Source organism: Fukomys damarensis, unplaced genomic scaffold (assembly GCF_012274545.1).
Source record: "Fukomys damarensis isolate Sample0158 unplaced genomic scaffold, DMR_v1.0_HiC HiC_scaffold_16, whole genome shotgun sequence".
Taxonomy (NCBI): Eukaryota; Metazoa; Chordata; class Mammalia; order Rodentia; family Bathyergidae; genus Fukomys; species Fukomys damarensis.
Window position 1 is genome coordinate 45,788,321 of NW_022900928.1, and position 10,360 is coordinate 45,798,680.

The window sequence follows — 10,360 nt, forward strand, 5'->3', positions numbered from 1 at the left end:
CCTTCACCACCTCCGGGCTGCGGTCCCGCCCCCTCCCGCGGATCGGACAGACCTGGCCACGCCCCCAGAACGCCAGCCCGCAGCCAATGAGCCTCTAGACCCGGGCTGTGAGCCGCATCGGCCAATCCAGCCTTTGAGAACGCCTTGAATCTCCGGGCAAGTTAAGTTTATCACCGAGGCTCGGAACTGCGAGGAGATGGCGGGTTAGTTAGGTAGTGATGTAGGCGGGAGTGCAGTTTGCGCCACTCCGCCAATAAGAGGAAGAGGGTGTGTTATATGCAAATAACATTGACCGGCCTGGCTCGGTGCAAGCCACGCCCCCCGAGTTCTCTGCAGAAATGGTGAGAAGAGGTAAATAGCTAGAAAGCTAGAGCTCGCTAGAGGGTCTAAGACTGGGCTAAACACTTTCTGATATCCTGAATAAGGGAGTGTAGGGTACAGACCGAAACGTTCCTTCCATCAAAACTGATTAGGCTTTCAGGCAAAATCTAAGCTTAGCTATAAAGACTGCACTCTTATAGGACTTTTTGCATCCAGGGATCTCAAAGAACTTTACACGTCATTTATTGTTAGGCTTGTTGTGCAAAAGACGTTACCTGAAGCTTGACATTGGGATGGAGGTAGATATTTGAGGCAGATATATACAATTAACCGAGTTCTCGGGGGCAGACACATCTATGGTTAAACGGTTTCCTTTATCTGAAGCACCTTCTTGCAGTCTTCTCAGCAATGAAAGTGCGGTTTGTCCAGCACTAAAGGCCCAGAGAGGTTTTGTCTTCTTACCCCAAAGTCCTTTCTGAGGCAGCTGATCATATATGCCAGAGCACGGAGCTCTGCTTGCCAAGAAAGGTTCAGAGAGCAAATTGCCCTTCAAAACGATTGGGCTGGACCTCCCTCTTCCGAAGCTAAAAACAGAAGTCAGGGTTTTTGCGTCCGCGTTCAGGGGAGAGAAGCAGATACAGTATAATTGACGGGGTACAAGGGAACAGTAAAGAGGGGAGTCAGGTACCCAGAGGGAGACAGCGTGCGGGTGGAACGAGGATTGCAGACGCTAGACGCCCGAAACCTGCTCCCCAGTGAGAACAAAGACAGGCGCGGAGCTAGAACCTGATTGGTGCCGGGCACTCATCGGTGTCCGCGGGGCCCCGGAGATAACTTGCTTAGCCCAGTGCCTCGGAGAGCCTTGCTCCCTGGAGCCGCAGCTCCCCACGCGGTCTTGGCGCAACCACACAGGACTGTGCATTATGACATCACCTGTTTTCGCTTTTTGGAGCCTGATCAGCGTTCTCTGCTTCTCCTTTTTTAAAGGTCTCTCTAGTGTACCAGGATTTGTGAAGGCCTACACTTCACAGAATTTATCTGTGATGATTTAAACAACCATCCCACCGGTTTGCATTTGTTTTTCTTTTTAATTAAAAAAAAAAAAGACCTACTCTGATTTCCTTAGGGATTTAGTATACTGTTGTGATGCAAAGTCAGGAAGGTACACTTGGAGGAGCTAGCAAGTTTAGCATATCAAAGCTTTAGGCCAAATTGTGCAGCTAAAACTGCCAATCTCTTGCGTTCACTGCTGTCTCCACTCTGTTCCTTTTAGAGATCAACATGTTAAACCAGGTCTACACAAGGAACAAAGGAAATGGAAATCTGCCGGTGTCAGATTTAAGTAGATCAAATTAGACTGGAAACCCTCCAAGTAGTCTAAGTTATGTGGCTGGGTAAATGTGGAGATCTGTACAGTTAGTGATAACTAAAAGTTGCCAGGTGCTGTGTAGACATAATCTAGACTAGCAGTGGTGTAGGAAAGGTGCTTAATACACAGAAGAAACCATAAAAGCAAGGAAATTCAGCAAAGGGAGAAATTGCCACATGCCTTTCAATGCAGAGAACCAAGAAATCTAGGCAAAAAATCACCAGGCATGGTTTTTCTAAAAACTAAAATACATATCCATCGCCATTTAGTGATAAATGTCTTAGGAAATTAGTTTCTGTCTTTTTACACAACATTTACGAGAATACATTTTATTTAGTTATTTTTTGTTAATAAAGTACATGTGTGTAGTACATAATTTTCTATCCTTGTGGGAAGTTGGTACATGTACACAACACATTGTGATTCCTTTTTTAAAATCCCGTTTCCCCTTTCTCCCTCCCCCATCTCTTGATCCCCTTCTTTTATTTTTTTTCTTGTGCATTTTCCCAGTACATAATGTTTACAATACTTATGGTGTTTGTAAATGTTCATAACACATCCCATTTCCTTTTTTCATCCTTTGTTCCCCACCCCCCCTTCCCTCCAACTCTTGATCCACTTTCCCTTTGAGAACCATCTATCCCCCTACTTTGTATTATCTATCTTTTATTTTGCTCTTTCTTTTTACTCTGGGTTTCTCATGAAAGAGAAAAACCATGTGATATTTAACATTGTGTGTTTGATTTATTTCACTTAACATTGCTGTCTCAAGGTACATCCATTTTCTTATAAATGACTCGTTTATCTTTCTTTATAACAGAATAGTACTCCATTGTGTGTACATCTCGTAATTTCTTTATCCCTTCATCTGTTGACAGGCATATGGGTTGGGATTGTATTAAATCTGTATATCAATTTTAGAAGTCTGGCCATTTTGACTATATTGGTTCTGCCTCTCCAGGAACAGGGGATATGTTTCCATTTTCTGATGTCCTCTTCAATTTTCTGTTTCAGGGTAGTGTAGTTCTCATTATTGAAGTTTTTTACTTCCTTAGTTTAATTCCTAAATATTTAATTTCCTTGGTGCTATTGTGCATCGTATTTTCCCCCTGATTTCTTATTGGATTCATTATTAGTGTAGAGGAATGCTATTGATTTTTGTGTGTTGATTTTGTATCTTGCTAATTACTGAGTTTGGTTAATTCTAAGAGTCTTCTGTTGGATTTTTTTTTGGGGGGATCTTTTATATAAAAGATCATATCATCTGCAAATAACTACAATCTGTCTTCCTTTCCTGTACAGATTCATTTTATTTCTTTTCTTGCCTAATTACTCTTGTTTGTGTTTCAAGTACTATGTTGAACAGGAATGGTGATAAAAGATATTTCTTTTTCCTGATTTTATTTTTTTTTAAATTTTTTGGTACTGGGGATTGAACTCGGGTCCTTGCACTTGCAAGGCAGGCCACCAAACTGCTGAGCTAAATCCCTGGCCCTTTTTCCTGATTTTAAAGGGAAAGTTTTCAGTGTCCCCTCACTTAAAATGATGTTGGCAGTACTTTTGTCATAAGTGGCCTTTATCAGATTGAGATAAGGTCCTTCTATACCTATTTTCTTAAGTATTTTTTATCATGAAAGGATGTTGGATTTTGTCAAAGTTTTTTTCGGTATCTATTAAGGTAATCATGCTATCTTTGTTCTTGCTTCTATTTATGTGATGTATTACATTTATTAATTTGCATGCACCGAAACATTTTTGCATCCTTGAGGTGAACCCTACTTGTTCAAAGGTTTTGTTTAATTCTCATATTTCTTTGTTGATTTCTTGTCTAATTTGATCTATTTGTGATAGTAGAGTATTGAGGTTCTCCACTATAATTGTGTTTATGTCTTTGTGATCTTTCGTGTCCGGCAGTACTTGTTTTATGGGGTTGGGTGCACTGTTGTTCAGTGATATATGTGAATAATTGTTACCTCTTCCTATTTCCTTAACCTATATGTAGTGAACTTCCTTGCCTCTTTTGATCAATTTTGGCTTGAACTACACATTGTTTGAATGTAAGATAGCTACACCTGCTCTTTTTCAGATACTTATTGCATAGAATATTGTTTTTCTATCCATCTTTGATTTTAGTCTATGAAGGGGGTAAACTGTGTTTCTTATATACAGTATACTGCTTGTTGGATTTTCTTTCTTGGTCCATTCTGTTAGTCTGTGTCTTTTGTTGGGGGAATTGAGAACATTAACTTTGAGAGTTATTACTGACAGCATTGACTTATTTCTACCATTGCCGTACTTTCATGTTGTTGACTCCCTATCTTTCCCTTCCACTTAATTGCTCACCCTATCTGGTGTATTTATTAAATTACATTTCTTGTCATTATTCACTTCATTGTCTCTTCTTAAGGTATCCTTGAGAACTTTTTAGAGTGCTGGTTTGGTGGTCATGAATTTCTTTAGGAGTTCTTTATCATCAAAATATCTTGTTTCTCCATCAATTTTAAGATTGTTTTACAAGATGTCAGCCTGGGTTGGAAATTATTTTCTTTTAGAGCTTGAAACACTTCATTCCAAGGTCTGCTGGCCTTTAAGGTTTGTGTTGAGAAGTCTTCTATAATTCTAATGGATTTTCCTCTATAAGTGATTTGTTGATATTCTTTACCTGCTTTTAAGATTCTGTTCTTGTGTTGGACTGCCAGGATTTTTATTATGATGTGCCGTGGAGAAGTTCTTTTCTGGTCACAGCTATGTGGGGTTCTATATGCCTTGCTTATCTGCATATTAAATTCTTTTATCTTATTTGAAAAGTTTTCAGCTATTATCTCAGTCAACAAGTTTTTTATGCCATTTGTGCTATCTTCTGATTTTTCACTATTTTCAATCGACCTTAGATTAAAATTTGCATCATCTAGGAGATGTTGAACTCATTTCTCATGTTCTTGCGTTGTTTTTTATGTCTCTTATTAATTGGTCACTGAAAACAGCACTGCAAAAAATGAAAAATAGGGCCAGGGATTTAGCTCAGTGGTGCCGCCACCTGCCTTACAAGTGCAGGGTCCCAAGTTTGATTGCTGATACCATAAAAAAAAAAAGGAAAAAATATTAATTAGCATTTTGGAGACTGAGGCAGAAGGATCATAAGTTTCAGGCCACCCCAGACTACATCATGAGAACCTATCTCAAAATAAGCAAACAAAAAATTGAAACAAAGAAGAAAATTAGTTAAATAAATAAAAATAAATTTGTCATCTCCTGATTATAGCAAAAGTTGAGCAAAGGGCTCAAGTACAAAGAATACCATAATGTATAACAATATAAGTACCCTGACATAAATGGACACACACATATTTCTCAATGGGGAGGACAGCTGTCAACCTATAAAGGGACTACTATGTTCTCTGCTAAATCCGCTTTATCCTAATAAATCACACGTCCCTTATTGTTGCTTTAGAATAAAGAGGCCACGGGCCATGGCAACAGTGGAAGGGCAAGGCACCATGGTAGACACATTGAGTGTGTTTTCTTTGGTGCTCAGTATCGTGTTGAGGCAAAGAGCCCCGGTTTTAAAATCAGACATGAATTTAAGTATTAACTTGTCCTTTTCCAGATATATGGCCTTGGGCAGTTTACTAAGTGTGTTGGTATGTCAGCTTCCTCAACTGTAAAATGGAGTAATAATGTACCCATCTCAAAGGGTGATTGTAAAGATGGAATGAGATAATGAATTTAATATTCAACAAGATGACTAGAATACTGTAAGCACTCAGTAAATATTTGCCGTAAGTTGCCATGTTATGTTTTCTGCATACTGTGTGACATTCATCTGGTTGCTTAACTTTGCTGGGTCTCAACTTACATCATCTGAAAAATGAGGATAGTAAGGTTAGTCTTGTTGCTTTGGAGATTAGATGAGTTCTATGTAAAGCACTTTAAATCAACTAGTAGCTTATAAGAAATGTATTAGAAGTCCTGTAATTATATCGTGTTGTCAGGAGATTTTATTTATTTATTTATTTATTTATTTATTTATTTATTTATTTATTTATACCAGGAATTGAACTCGTGACCTTGCAGAATCACTGAGCTAAATCCCTGGCCCATAGGAGATTTTTTTTCCCTTATTGAGTTTATTGGTACATTTTAGGTATACAGTACATTACATTCATTATTGGGATCTTGTACCTTTACATGATAGGTTTTGGATTTTTATATTTGCCTCTTTTTTGAAAAATGAAGATCTGTGATTTTTGTGATATTTTTTCTCAAAAGTAAGATATGACATAACAGAAAGAACACTGGGGGCTGGGGATTAATGCAGTGGCACTGTGTTCTATCCCTGGTACAAAAAAAAAAAAAAAAAAAAAAAAAAAAAAAAAAAAAAAAAAAAAAAAAAAAAAGAAAAGAAAAGAAAAGAAAGAAAAAAAGAGCATCGGACAGAAAGCCAAGAGACCCAGGTTTAGTTTAGTACTGCAATGAACTGCTGCATATGATATTGGGACTCAGTTTCCTCATCTGTTAAATATGGAAGGGTGATTAAGTTGGGTCAGAACAGTACATGATAAAATCTCCTTCTAATTCCATATTCATTACTTAATGCATTCTTGCATTAAGGCACTAATTTACTCAACATGTATTTATGAAGTGCTCCCTATGTGTCCGGCCTCTGGCTAGTCAGAGAGACACAGTGATGAACATGAGAATCAGAATTTAAAACCTAGTCAAGAAAGCAAGAAAGTGGATTTTAAACAAATAGTACAAATGTGTTATGAGTGTTCTGTGGAGAAAAAAAAGAAAGGCAGGGAATATGTAACATGGGACTCTAACTGGTCTAGGCTTCCCAGTGAAGAGAACTATAAATCCAAATAGTGTGATGTCCATAGTTTCAAACAATGACTTCCAGGTATTTCATCCAGAAACTCATTGCTATTTGCAATCGTCATCTTAATGTTTCAATTCCCCCTTTAAGATAGTTCATGTTTCATTTAAAAAAACTAATGAGTCCTCCCTTTTATAAGTTGCAGTAGACAAATTTATGCAGTATAAAATATACCCTCCATATCAGAAATTCACCAGATTTTAATCCCCTTTTCCTGGTTAAAGAATCTTACTTTATTATCTTATCCTTAGCCCACACTTTGCTGAGTTTCATTTGTATGTGTGCAAATTGTATGCATAGACCATTTTTAACATGTGTAACTATTTTATCTCAAGACTGTAAAATACTTAAAAATATAATTCTCATATTTTAATCTTCATAATACTCATTGTGGTGATAATAATTATAGATATAGTAATAGAAGCAACCACTACCATTTCCAGAGTACTTACTTTGTACCAACCATTATATAAGAATGTGCATACATTATCTTGCCTAATATTCATGAAATCTCCATGAAGTAGTTATATTACTTGTATTTTGCATATGGGTATGGGAATTAAAGTTTGGTCAAAGTCACAGTTATTACAAGGTAGAGCTGCAATTTTTTTTTTGTATCAGGAATTGAAGAGCTGTAATTTTAACTAATAACTGATTGATGCCACCTACATTTATAATATATGTAATTTTTTTATTATTCAGTAAGTCATTACTGTAAATATTTTGCTCAGTGAATGCTGTGTTAGGACACCTGTCAGTTTTATTGGCCTAGATCTCACACATTAACAAATACAGTTTGGCCACCTTTGTGAATTGGGTACCTATTGAAAAATTGCTATGGGTTTAGGCAAAGAAATATTCACTATTCCCTATAGTAAGTAAAATAAAGCAACTGAAGACCTTTGGGTAATAAAATACTTTTATTGGCAGCCTAAATTAAAATTTCAAATGTTTGAGATGTAGGTCTGAAGATTCTTAGGCACATGGCTAGTCATGGAGATAAAGTAATGGACACGATGGAGATAAAGTTGAAGGAAAGGGTAGAGGAAAGAAGAGCTGTTGCTTCTTTCACATGCTATATCAAGGCAAGTCCAGGTCTATTGCAGTTAGCTGAGATTAGGTTTACTAAAAAAAAAGAAAGACTTGTTTCCATATAATCTGCCAGCAAAGTTGAAATTTTTATGTCAACCTTTTCCCATTCATTGCCTCCTTAACTTTATCCTATGTTCTGATCTAAAGTATGCTGTACATTATTTGGTCATCCTTTATCTTAGATGACTGGACCAAAGGATGGACACTTGCAGAAAGTTAGTTTGTAACCTGGCCTTCTATCCATCTCTACAGAGTAGTTTAAAATTATAATATGAGCCAATAAGATTCCTTTTTTGGAAATTTGGCATTGCAAAACTAAGCTACTAAGCCAGTTGGCAGCAAAGTGAGATTCTGAGAAGATGTCATGAACCATATGTGAACTAAAACTATGAAGCAACAGAACAGATAAAGAGTAAAAAGGGAGGAAGTTGTTTGGAAAAGGAGGATGGGACAATGCCCAGTAAAAAAGCAAAGGTGTCAGGACGCTAGTATTTAGAATTGACTTAAATTCGGGGCTATTCCCACTTTCAGCCCCTGTGTACCCTTGTAATAATTCCCTTCACCAAACTTAATCTTCTGCTGCTAATTTTCTAAAGTAACTAAGTGTACCTCTCTTTCTTTTAGCCAAAAGAGACTAAAGCATTCCACTGTTTCCATGTCAAGCACTTACAAATATAAAATATGTTATTCTTAGTTCTCATTGGTAAATGGAGGTGAAAGTAAGCCATTCTAAAACGAAAGAATGAGAACTGACAGGGCCAGAAAGCCCCACACAAAATATTCTTAAGCCTTGGCTCCAATAAGAAAGTGTGCTGGCCACAAACCTCAAACTTTTTGCAACCTGTTTTTGGTTCCTGGCTGGAGAAGAGCAATCAGTAACATATTACTGAAACTACTTCTCCTCTCCAGGTTTAATATTAAAATGATGCTAATATGTCTATGCTAGCAACTTCCTGAAATGAGAATTTTGAGACAAAGGCGTTCTCCCTTTCTGCTCAGTAGTCTTCATTTAGACTTAGTGCCTAGGGGCCTAGGTAATGATTTTCTAGAGGTTATGAGCCAAAAAGATTAAAAAAAAAATGAAAACAAACAAATCAAAGTTAAATTTCTTCAAAAATTTCCAAGAATTAAGTAGTGAAGGAAAGATAAAGCAAATGAAGGGAGTTTTGTGTCAAGAGGCAAATTAAAGATCATAGTGATGTCTGCATGGGGTTTTAGGGGACCAGGCATATACTAGAAGGTCATATTCTTTTGGTAATATAAACACGTAATGATGTTTTCATTTGACCCATTTTTTCAGATGTGTCTGAACAACTAGCTGATTTGTTTCTGTAGAGCCAGTCACTAGCTTTAGAGAAACTAATCTTAATAGATTTGGAATTTTCGTGGTTTCCATTCTTGAACTTCAAAGTCGTCATCTTTTCTGGGGCTAGTTTTTCATTCTCTCTCCTTCTTCCTCTCCTTCTCCCCCTCAGCCCCCTTCCTTTTACTACTTCTCCTTTCCTCACCCTCTCCTTGTACCTCCTCCCCCTCTCCTTCATTCTCCACTTTGTACTTGGCTCAGCAGCCCTTGAAACTATTTCTATCTCTTGAGTGAAATAGTTGTTAGGATTTGCTAAGCCCTTAGAAAAGAAAAGAGGCATTTCACTTGACCAATGGGATTCATCTTTGCAGATATGGTGAAGAAAAGAAAATGACCCCTGGGCAACACTAGAAGGATTGTAATTGTGCCATTCTTGCCTTGAGAGATACTGCTGTATTTTGTCTATATACACAGTACCTGTCACTTTGCATTTTCTGTTTCTCATCAAAGACATGAACATTTAGAGAGTCACATGTCTGTGGGGAACTAGAAAGCCTAGGATTAAAGGCAGATAGGAAGATTCTCATATTATACAAATGTAACTTTAGCTATGATCTGAAATGGATTGCCAAGGACTTCTATATGGATGAAACTGATATTTTTTGTACATCAATATTTCACAGCCAGGCATTTAGCTCAGTGGTGCCACTGCCTGCCTTGCAAGCTCAAGGACTTGAGTTCCATCCCTGGTACAAAAACAAACAAACAAAACCCAGAAAAAAACAAAAAAGTGAAACAAAAAAATTTCATACTCTAGTCACTGTTAAAATACTCTTCAAACTTCATTTTTAGTACTTTATAGGGTTTTGTGAGGATTAAATGATAATGTGTAAAGTGCTTAGAATAATAAAATATGTCCTATTATGAACACTCAATAAGTGTTAACTATTTTTAACAGTTCACACAATAATGAATTTTTCAATAACAATTGAAATTTTAATGTTTTAGGTTCCCTGATTCAAGATGGTTCATTTTGATTTAAAAGGCCCTCACATGCTTGATAACATGTGGGGTTTATCATTAAACACCTTTATTGAACTTAGTTTTGCAAAGTATATTTCTGTCTTATTAGTCTATCTGATCACAATCTAAGATAGAGAATTTAGTGTCAGAGTACTGTTGAGTGAAGAAGAATTTAAGGGGCATAGAGAAGTTAAATGATAAGAATATATCTCTCATTTTAACCTCTCTCTAGTTGAAGAAAGATGATGACTAGAATTTGGATTTGCATGTGTGTACAGGTTAGTGGATTATGCTCACACTCAATATATACCTTTATGGGTCCTGCTCTCAACTAGTTATCTTTTTTTTTTTTTTTTTTTTTTTTTTTTTTTTTTTT

At 36.8% G+C, this 10,360-nt stretch overlaps 1 long non-coding RNA gene across 3 annotated transcripts in view; it reads left to right on the plus strand.

Moving 5' to 3' along the window:
- Positions 1–124: 124 nt before the first annotated feature.
- The window catches only part of LOC104868745, a 19,699-nt gene continuing 9,463 nt past the window's right edge, over positions 125–10,360 (plus strand). Inside the window, exon 1 of one of the 3 annotated variants that reach the window (XR_782087.2) lies at positions 125–351. This is a non-coding gene — a long non-coding RNA (uncharacterized LOC104868745). The remainder of the gene's footprint in view (positions 352–10,360) is intronic. The other 2 variants (XR_782088.2, XR_782089.2) reach the window with 2 other exon arrangements.